The 11351-nt window shown below is 37.2% G+C and overlaps 1 long non-coding RNA gene across 1 annotated transcript; it reads right to left on the bottom strand.

Moving 5' to 3' along the window:
* Window positions 1-5683: 5683 nt before the first annotated feature.
* LOC141728355 (uncharacterized) lies at window positions 5684-7325 on the bottom strand. The gene is made up of 3 exons (XR_012579281.1): window positions 7266-7325; window positions 7065-7189; window positions 5684-5803 (listed from the first exon to the last, which is right to left on the bottom strand). It is a non-coding gene; the product is annotated as an uncharacterized LOC141728355 (long non-coding RNA).
* Window positions 7326-11351: the final 4026 nt, after the last annotated feature.

The following is an 11351-nucleotide window of genomic DNA, read 5'->3' as shown; positions in this document are numbered from 1 at the left end:
CATACAAATTTTTCATTTCCATCTTTCAAAATATAAAGAATTTATGAAATTATTTGCAGATGAATTTTTAAAAAAAGCCAAACAAGCCCCAGACCTTATGCAGAGATTTAAATAAGACCAGAAGTTTTGCCTAAGGCTGTTAAAATTCAGTACCTATTGCACCAAATCTCTGCTGAAATTATGAAGCATTGCTGTCCAAGTTTGAGCTTCAAACAATGATATCAACTGGATGAACTCCAGAAAAAAAAAGGTTTTATTGATCATTTCTTTTATTTACTCTGTCTTTTTAAGAGAGAAAATCAATCATTATTGAGAAAGACTCAAACTTTAAAAACCCCCCAACTTTTGCTCCAAGAAAACCGGAGAATAATTAAGGTTTTGATTAATTTAGTTTAGCTTTTCAGTTCAGAAGGAGACTGTGAGTGACATACCTGAATACCTGGATCACAGCACTCTCAAACCCAGGTGAGGAAAACTGCTATTTTCAGTATGTTATTTTCTGCCCAAAAGTTTCTACAAGGTGACAGCTGACGGCTGAATCTGATTGAGGATCTGTCTCTGCATACAATCCTGTCCATCAAAATACATGAAAATTCTGTGATAAATCTCCTTAAGTAAAAAAGGACAAATTAGCACCCTTTTGTTTCACAGACCACCAAATTATGCTGAATATATGGTTGCCTTCACTCATGCTGAAATGGCTCTGTCTTCAGCTCAAGAAAAGCTGGAGAAGGTGATGGGCTTGATGATGACACACAAAGTGCTTGACTATGTTTAGTGCTCTGTGACACCACACAGAAGAAAGCCACTTACTCCTGGGCCAGTCTGTGTTCATATTTCACATTGTCTGGCAAAACAGCTTTGTCTGGAGAGAAAAAGTAATGAGTTTTTTGGCTTAGGAAAAAAATTATTATGAACTATTTAAACAAAATATTGCATTGAGGCAGCTATGCTTTATGCAGAGACAGAATTGTGCCTCAGCCTCCCCAGGCTCCTCAGATTTTGCTGTACATAGAAGCAATTGTGTATAAATATTGTTCAGCACACAACCACTTCTGGTTCTTCATTGGTCAAAAAAACTAAAACAGATACTCCAAACCTCAGTCTGCTTCTGTAGACTCCTCTCCTTTCCCACAAGGTTAGTTCTCATCTTTGTTTTATAGGCCTGTGATCTTAAGAAGTATTTTTAGCTTGTTTGATTTAACTGTCCTCTATGAAGAGCAATTAAAAACCACAAACAAGTCCTTCTCGATGAAATGCCTCTGAAGCTATTCAAGCTTGACTCAGTATCAGCAGCAGTACAGTAAAACTATGGAAACAAAGATGAAAATGGATTTGTTTCTTGCTTGTTTTATCTCTTTCTCCTTTCATGCTCCTACCTTTAGCCTTGCTTGCAGTATCCCAGCTGTACAGCTAGTTCCTTGACATTTCATGGTATCCCTCAGTATACATTTCCTGGTTTTTGTAATGGGATATTCTGTGGGAGGTTTGCTTTCTTATCCCCCACAGGGATAGCGGGGTGGGGTAACAAGATGTTCCTTGGACAGAGAAGGAGAAAAGGTCAGTCAAGTCCAAGGTCAGCCTGAGAAGTCCAGTGAGCAAGTCAGGGTTGGCAGGGACAGAGCCAAAGATGGGCACTCTGAGAAAATCAGCGGGGCAGGGAATGTTGGCCTGGGATGGGCTGAAATGGAGTCCCTGGATATGGACAGAGAGAAGTGTGATAAATAGGTATGATTCGTGCTGATAAAAATTGAAACAGTAATCAATATTGATACAGTAATTAATATCTGAGAATAATAAAACAGTTAAAAGTTGTAATGCCAAGGAGGAGAGGGAGACGAGGGGGTCCAACCCCCCCCCCCCCCCCCTTCCCAGCGGATGTTCTCAAGGACCACAGGAAAGAAGCTGAAGATACAGTTGCTAAAAATGACCAAGAACCTGGTTCGGTCCCAGAAAATGCTAATAATAAGGGATTTATTGCCTTGATATGTAGATGCAGTGATACGTTAGTCTTGGCTTACGCTGTACTGGCTTGGTATGCATGTGTAACCCAAAGGGGAATTAAAGGACAATGAAGAAGACTACAGGGCCTTCATCAGTGACGACCCCCAAAGACTTGTGCGACCACCAAAGCGAGTGGTGGTGCATGCGTGATAAGGGTGGTAATGAGGGCGGAGATAGAGATATGACGAACCAAAAATAGGAGGAGATGGCATTGACACATGGCATATAAGGGGTGATTTTCACTTGGCAAGCTTGTACGTGAAGTGGCAAGGGTCAAGAACTCTGCCCTCCGTACCCTGCGGTATCTTCTGCTTATGCACTATTATTGGAACCAAATTATCCCTTATTTTAATTTAATTATATTGTATCCAATTTTATATTTTTTTATTTTAACTATTCAATTAAAATTGTTACTACTTTTAATATTGTTTGGCTTGTTTTATGATGGGATAATTGGGCAAACATAACAGAAGGAAGACACTGAGGGAGGCTGGGCAGCAAGAGGTAAGCATGTTGCTGCTCTCAGGGCTGGGAGAGGTTCTTACCCTTCCTTTTGAGTTTCCTCTTTGACCAGATATAATTCTAATTATCTCCAATTTTTGTATTTCACCCAGAGCAAGCTATCACACAGGGGTCCCCCTACTCCCAAGTTCTTTTCAAATATTTCAGTTGTTAGTGTTTTCCTCCAAATAGAGCTCCACTTCCTCTTCACTTATGATAAGTAATAAGATAGCTAAGAAAATAATTCTGCTAGAACTGCCAGTTTTAGGTTAGTTAGAAAACAGTTTAGGTGAAAGAAAAAGGGGAAAAAAAGGAAATTAGTAATGTTCAGGAGCTATAAAGAAATAGCTAATTCATATTTCCACTAAATCTCTTTTGTTTTTCTGAGACCTCCTAAGTATCAAGCATGTTTTCCAATAGTCATGATTCCAAAATATCCTTTCAGATTTTCTGGAAATAACTTCATCATATGCTGCCCATATGTCAGTACCATCTCTAGCTTCTTGAAGTACTCCAGGCCAAAGTTTTTACAGGATATTCACTAAATTTGTGGAGCAGTTCCAAACGTGAGGCAAAATCCTTTTCTCAGCCATGGCTGATGATTGCTGAGGGTACACTTTTCTGTCATTTCTGGTGTACTGTCAGAGACCTGATATACACTATTGCTGGGCTTTTCCAGCTAAAATACGTTTGTTATGTCCTTGGCTTCTTGGCAAACAAAAACTCAACATAGCAGACGGTGGGTTTATAGCAATAAAATTTTTAAAAATGTTTTACAGTAGCAACTCCACACTAACATAAAATGCCTTCTGCACATCCACTTTTGGACATTCAGGCTACAAGAAGAACCCAAAAAATTTCAAAATAAAGTTTGAACTTTTAAAACTACCTTAATTTATGGGCAATGACTATGGCATGTCCAAAAAAATGTAAAAGTAAACCAATCAGCAGTTCAAATTTGCCTTTTCCTTTCTAAAAGCTTAGAATATTCCTCTTAAATACAGGAATTCTGCATTTAGATTTTGACCAAATGCCTTTTTTTAATTTGATTTTATTTGGTTGGGGTTTTTTAATGTCAGCTGGTCTGGTGATTTTGAAACTAGAACTGCTGCTCTGCTTTTTTTCTGTAAGAGAGGTGCTACCCTGAAATAATCTGTCTTAATGAAATGTGATTTCCATATGGCACAAGGAAGAGTATTACCAAAGAGTGCATTTAAGTAGTCTAGGTACTGTATTTGTGATGAAGGTTTTGAAATATTGCGTTGTTATGAATGAAAACATTGATGTTTTTGAGTAGATCCTCAGCTGGTGCTGTTTCTCAGTGTAGTTGCTCTGATTCATGCCATGAAAGGACTGACTCGCACTCTTTGTTTATTTGTACTAAAGTTGTCTTCTTTTGTATCATTCATTTAAAAAAATAACACCTGGAGGAAAAGCTTATCTATAAATAAGGAAACTTGCAGATAGTGCCTTGCCTAATTTAGTACATATGCACACTCACATACTGAAGCTGTTGACGATAATAGGTGCACCCTCTAAAGCTCAGAAATCTGCTTTCAGATTCCAGAGCCATCTAGCCTTGGGTTAGGCAGTTCTGCATGAGAGAACATAACAAGCCAGAGTGACTGTGATGAGTATTCTCTACAGCTTAATACACTGCTGATCACTTATAAATATTCTACAGAAGTATGTTATTAGATTTAAATTTCTTTATCACTTTTTCTTTTGGTTTCTATTAGAAATACCTGTCTGAGGCATTTGGAGATGTCGTTTTGCATAATGAAAAAGGCTTAGCAGGAATGCAAATTTCCAGCAAATATTTTTCTTTCTTTTAGGAGGAAATTCTCATGAAATTTTCCCAAATAAAATTCTCCTCCTTTGGCAGTTTAGCTCTATATTTCTATATGCTTTCCACCACCTCATTTTGAATGCCAAATGCCAATCTTGATCCAGAAAATTTAATTTAAATTAAAAAAAAAGAAGTGAATTAAAATAGTAAGTTGAAGTGGTTGAAAGTGCTTGCAGATGAATGGAAATTAAGGATATAGAATCTTCATATTTCACATTACTCATTCTAGAACATCAAACCAGAGAGTTTATCCAAAGTTCTTACTGCTACACTGCTGACAAGGATCTAATTATAAGAAATAGAATTGTTTCTTTTTGACATAGTACAAATACTGTGCAACTGAATATGAGAACCATATTTCTTAGGTAACTAATAAGGAAAATCATAACATAAAAGCCCAGTTCTTCCGTGGCAAGTATGCATGCTTAAAACCTTAGTGACGCCTCTCATTACTCAGAAGTACCTCTGGAAAATAGAGAAGTGCTTCCACCTAAGTGCTCCTTTATTGTTTACAAAACTAATTTGAGGAGATGTGCAGTCATCTTCCCATGACTAAGTTATCTTTAAAGAAACTGAAAAAATTAAGTAAAAGGAAAAGATAGGTTGGACATACATAAGAGTAAATAATCTGTTTCAAACCCTTGCTAAAGCAGGAAAAGGTATTTCATAAACATTTCAGAGATTTCAATACTAGCTATGCTGACACAACCCCCAAGTCCATATCCTTGCTGCTTGAACACAAATGCAAATTATTACTTTAGTTTTAGTGCTATACACTGTTTATCTTTGTCAGGAAGGTGAAGAAAATTGCAGAGAGGAATTCATTTAAATATTATTCCCCTTCTATTTGCATAAATAAAATAACTTTTATCTTTCAATTTTTGGCATGTCTGTCCTCATTCTTGCACTTTTTTGATGAGTCCTTTTTCCAGCTCTCCCTTGTCTCTTGGCAAACTTATATTGCCTTTCTGCAGCTGATTTTCTTGAACTATTTCTGGAGTATTTCTGCATTTTTCCCACTGCTTTAAATACGAACTCTAGCTAGCTGAATGTTCTTATCTTGGTATTCCAAGCTGGTTGTGCATCTGAGGACCAGCAAGTACCTTTGTCTCTCAGGACTTCTAATTACAGCAGAATTTGCATGGAGGTATATAACATTGTTCTAAGACTGCCTGAAGATAAATTCTAGGTCACTCATTTCCCAAGTGGTTTGAACTTAAGTATTCCATAAAAAAAAATCATATTTCTTTTTTAACAAATATTTCATATCATTGATTTACAATGCTACCTCATTATTTTCACTATTAGATTTCCTTATCAATGCATACCTTTCCATTCCTCCGTTTTAGTCATATTTGACTTGGATTTTCTTCAACTCTGGCTCCATTTCCTGTAACATTAGATCTGGTTTCTGCATTTTGTTGATCCTGCTCTTCATTCTCCTGCAACCTACATTCAATGAGAGAGGATAACTCAGACAATTAAAGAATAAATAGCAACAGGAAAGGCATTTATGAAATTAAAAAATCAATTTTTTAATTTCATAAATTACCATGTGTCTTGTCAAACCTGATAACCTCCTATTCCAGTCTCTGAGCAATAGAAAACTACGACCACCAGTTTTTTAACAGCAACTCTCATCTGCACTGTAGACACAGATATGCAACTCAGCCTCTAAATTCAATTACATCCCCTGTCTGTGACTCTTGTGTGCTGGTCTAAAGCTGGGTAACCAGCACTTTCTTTCCTCAAGAGGGATGTGTGAAGGCTGTGTTTGGAGGGAAACATGGTATTCCAGTGGGTATAGTAGGCACAGAAGGAGTTTGTGAGCTTTGGCCTCCACACAGAAGCATTTAAGAGCTCTCTTTTTATTATGTGGATTACTTTGCCTTCAATATATTTTTGAAAATTGTACTTGTTCATTATTTTTTAAATTCAATTACAAGTAATTTGCAACTGATCACAAACAAGGGAGCTATTTTACCAATTGTCCTTTCATTAAAAAAAAGACTTTTTAAGGAGGCTTATGTAAGAAAACTTCCAATAAGCTTGTCTATTGTTATTAGATTAATGCATGTGAGACTTTTCCTTAATCATATGAATCAAATCATTCTCTCACAGACATCAAGAAAACTTTTCATTGATATTTTTATTTACTAATTTTGATAGGTGCTCCTTTCTCTTTAATAAGGTGAGATATTATAATGTTTATTCCTTTCTCATTTCTAATGTTTTCCTGATTAGAAAATAGCAAGATAATTTAATATAAATTTAATTATTCTCAATTTTCTGTTTGTGTCCAAGTAACTTTTGAAATGCCTTGTTTTAGCAATCCCTGTGAAATTAGTCCCATAAATTCATATTATTTGTTTTGTTTAAGTAGCTATAACCTCTGAGGCTGATATTCTTGTATTGCACTTGACTATGCTGTTAGAAAACATCAGTGTCTGCTTTTATTCTGACAGTGGTTGAAAGACCTTGCTTAACTGTTTTTGGGTGTTTAGACATGCTGACAAATATTAGACAACAGTTAATGTGCATTGCACTAACTCAGGAACACAAGGAGAACTTTTCAAACAAAATTGCTGCGATTTCCATCCAGTACACATGAATGTCTTCTCTTCCACAGAAACATCCACTAACATGTCATTGTCACTATCTCATCCTCCCTCAGCAGTCAAAACATGCTTTGGAAATAAGTGCCACCTACCCTTAACATACTCCAGTGTAACACGCAAACAGACACACTATTTGTTGTACTCCTCCCATGCTGGGTGATTCCATCTGAAATACAGGTAGACAGCTCTCTTTCTCTTGCAAGTTCATAGTGTGTTGCTGTGAAAACAAAATCAATTTTAGTATCAGGGGATATTTTCGAGTTGTTTTATTTTTTTCCTTATATTTTTCCTACCCTGAGTCTGCTGCTAGATTCTTCAGTTGCCATGGTGAGCAGGGGTGTAGGCAGTTTCTCCTATCAGAGGAAAAAAAATAAAAATCATGAAATGAATGCTAATGTGAGGGGAAACTGGCAATATTTGTTTTATAACCCAGTCTGGTTCATAAATTAAAAGCTTTCCACCTCAGGCTTTCACAGGGCAACACAGGAAAATGTCATCAAATTAGACACTCATCTGGAAATAAATTCCTAGTTGTTTTTTGTTTTGTTTTGGTGTGGGGTTTTTTGCATCCAATCTTGCCTTAAACACTTCCACAACTTTTCTGGGCAACAAGTTCCAGTGCCTCATTTCTCTCACATAAAGAATTTCTTCCTAATATATAACCTAAACCTGCAGTCCTTCAGGTTGAAGCCATTTCCCTTGTCCTCTCACTGCATGTGAATAGTACATGTAAATAGTCTCTCTCCATCTTTCTTGTAGGCTCCCTGAAAGTACTGGAAAGCCAAAAACAGATGAACCCAAAGACTTCCTTTCTCCAGGATGAACAATTCCAATTGTCCTAGCTTTTCCTCACAGAAGTTGTACTCCATCTCCCCAATAGAGGGTTTTGGTGACCCTTCTCTGGACTTGGTCCAACAAGTCAATGTCCTTCGCATGCTGGGGATCCCACAGCTGGATGCAGTGCTTACTATGCTCCAAAATACATCTCCCTTCAAAATATAACAAGCTTCCATAAATTACATACATTTCTCCATATCTATGTGAGGTACTGTTTTCTTTCCTATTTTCTTCTTTCCATTAGAACTTTATTTCCTCTACCTTTTCTAACTTTGTTTTTCTTTCTAATTTTTAAAAAGACAGATGTGGAAGTAGAAAACCACTAAAGAAAATACTAAGTTATTTGAAGAAAGCATGAGTTGTGGAACTTAAAAGCTTTTCACAAGACATTTTTTTCTTCCATTCTTGCAGTCTTCTCTCTAGAATACAGTACCTGAAAAAAAAGTAGATGTTGATGACTTTTAAATAGTGAATGTGTTACATAGCTTATTTATAGATACAAGGGTTATTCTGAGGCATAATTAACATCTATAAGGCATCTCAACAGCTTGTGCTATACTAATGCCTAGCATTACTGTCATTGACTTGGAGTCCCTAAAGAGCTTTCAGAAACTAGTCATTCTCTTAGTTTTAATTTAGACATGGTGATCCTGTAGATTAGTGATATTAAATCAATATCTCATTGGAGGAACGGCAGTATATTCCCTCCCAACATATTAGTTATGTGCTTATTAGTGGAAAATTACTCTCACTTTAGAGTTGGATTAAATTTTGCTGTTATGAAAGCTTGTGAAAAGAGAATTTTAAGTTCTGCTTCTGAAAAATATCCATAATAAGTATTTTTTTCTGCAATTGAAAGTCCCAAGTCTTCACTTAAGACCTGATGATAAATTATCAGTAACAGTCAAAAAATTATTTACAGCATGTTTTCAATGGGAATTGCTTTATATTTATATATGGTAAAATTTGGTGGAATTAATTTTTAAATATTCTGTAATAGAAAATCTTTACTAGAAATAACTACTTTTATCTGCTCAGCTTTAAGCTTTGTGATAGATAAAAGTATGAAGATAATTTTTCAAGGAAATAAAATTAATTGGTCTACTTTTTGTGTGTTTAGGTGGGACATTAAAGAATTGCAAAGCACAGCAATTCCTAGGCAAGTCTAACCTAAGACTCACATAGTCTTAAGCTAAAGAATTTTTTATCTTTTTGCCAGGGACAGGGAAATGAGCCACAGAAGGCCATGAAGACACCTTCTGCATGCAAAACTTCTTTACATCCGAGGCTGAGACATAGCAATTGCTCATTGAAGTTATCCCAATAAATCACTTTACATCTCAATATTGTAGGAACAATGCTCTAGGCAGGTCTAGATGGTCTGAAAAGAAATATTTTAGTCTTTCCTAAGTTTTAAAATACATTTCCGATTAGTTTCTTTCATATGCTTAGAGATAAGAGACACGTTCACTTGACAGATATATCCCATCACAGTTAACTGAACCATTCAGCTATTAGACACTAAGAATATTCCAGTTTATTTGTTAATAATGATTACATCCTGAAGTGACGAAGTGAAGGGAGACGATCCATCTTAATTGATCAGCATCGAACTCCGGTTTATGTGGGGGCCTGAATATATGTTGTATTGTAAGATCTGTGTGTGTCAATGTGGGGGCCTGAATATATGTTGTATTGTAAGACCTGTGTGGGTCTGAGTTGCTCCAAATGAGCTGCAGCTGCAGGGTCCTTAGTTGGGCAGCAGCTGTAGCTCGTGAAGGTAACTGAAATAAATAGGGGTGGGTTGAGAGCCCAAGAGGAGCACCTGAGAAGACAGGAAGGACTGTGCTGCAGAGAATGGAGAAGAGCCTCAGCAGGGAGGCAAGAACAACACTGCAGCGAAGATTACAACAACTGGTGACCCTGTGTGGGGAAGAACATGCAACCAAACATTGAGAGAAGGAATGGAATCCCCCGGACAGCCGAGAGCTGTGGCAGCCAGAGAGCTGGGATACTAGAAATGTAACAACAACAAGTGCTAGAAGATAGGACAGCCGAGAGCTGTGGCAGCCTGAGAGCTGGGACTGTATGCATATTGTAATTGTATAATTGTTAAAAGAAAAGGGGGGAAATGTGGGGGCCTGAATATATGTTGTATTGTAAGACCTGTGTGGGTCCGAGTTGCTCCAAACAAGCTGCAGCTGCAGGGTCCTTAGCTGGGCAGCAGCTGTAGCTCGTGAAGGTAACTGAAATAAATAGGGGTGGGTTGAGAGCCCAAGAGGAGCCCCCGAGAAGACAGGAAGGACTGTGCTGCAGAGAATGGAGAAGAGCCCCAGCAGAGAGGCAAGAACAACACTGCAACGAAGATTACAACAGGTTTATTTGTTCAATCAGTCACTTTTTATAACAGTGTTAATTAAGCTCATACATGTTGTAAAATCCGAGCTCATCATAGGTCAGAGATTACACACCAACCCCTTTTGTTTTAAATACCTGTGGTTTGTTATTGAAACCAAGATTTGTGTTCTCACCCTGATATGAAAAGTTCTCAAAACTTACTTTTACTTTCCCATATTTTATCCAAGGACAAGATATTTACTTGTTATTGAAGACAACCTGAGAACTTCTGCTGTTTACATAAATGTGCCTAAGAATCTTATTGCTTACAGAAACAGGCTTTGAGAATTTGCTCCTCACAACTGCCTTTTACTTTTCCATCAGCTGTATATTTTCATGGCCTTTTTTCCTTCAAGTGATGTCTGAGCAAAATTCTCCAACACTGAAGGCTTTAAAAAAATTAAAATCTAAACCAAAGAACTTCTCACTAATTGGAATCATATCTGCACTTAAAGATGTAGAGGTCTGCAGCACCATTCCTATGAGGACAGGCTGAGAGAGATGAGGCTGTTCAGCCTGGAGAAGAGAAAGTTCTGGTAATGCCTGAGACCAGACTTCCAGTACCTAATGGGGGCTGAGAAGAGAGCAGGATTGGGGCTTTTTGCCAGGGCACATAGAGATAGGAGAAGGGAGAATGGCTTTAATCTGAGACAGGGGAGGTTTAGATTAGATATTAGGAAGAAATTCTTCATATGAAGGTAGTGAGGAACTGGAATAGGTTTCTCAGAGAAGTTGTCTATACCCCAGCCCTGGAAGTGTTCAAGGTCAGGCTGGATGAGGCTTTGAGCAACCAGGTCTAGTGAAAGGTGTCCCTACCAGGGAGTCTGGAAGTAGATGGTCTTTAATGTCCCTTCCAACCCAAACGATTCTGTATTTCTATGGAAAATAAATCTTGATTTCTTTCACTCATAGACAGTAAGTTACTTAAGTAAGTTTGCTTTTTGCATATTTTGGCATTATTATCTTAATTACTATTAATCTCTTTTTGCCTGGAAAAGAAGTCTAAGGTATCATAATCTTCCAGGAAAGCTAATAGAATGAAGAAATTATTACTGAATGAAGAAATAATTACTGAAGAAATTATTGCTCTTACCTTATCTATTTAAACAGCAATTCTTTGTGATGGTATAGAAGACAAGCAAGTT

Source organism: Zonotrichia albicollis, chromosome 2 (genome assembly GCF_047830755.1).
Source record: "Zonotrichia albicollis isolate bZonAlb1 chromosome 2, bZonAlb1.hap1, whole genome shotgun sequence".
NCBI classification, from domain to species: Eukaryota; Metazoa; Chordata; class Aves; order Passeriformes; family Passerellidae; genus Zonotrichia; species Zonotrichia albicollis.
This window is presented reverse-complemented; position numbering and strand designations above follow the sequence as displayed.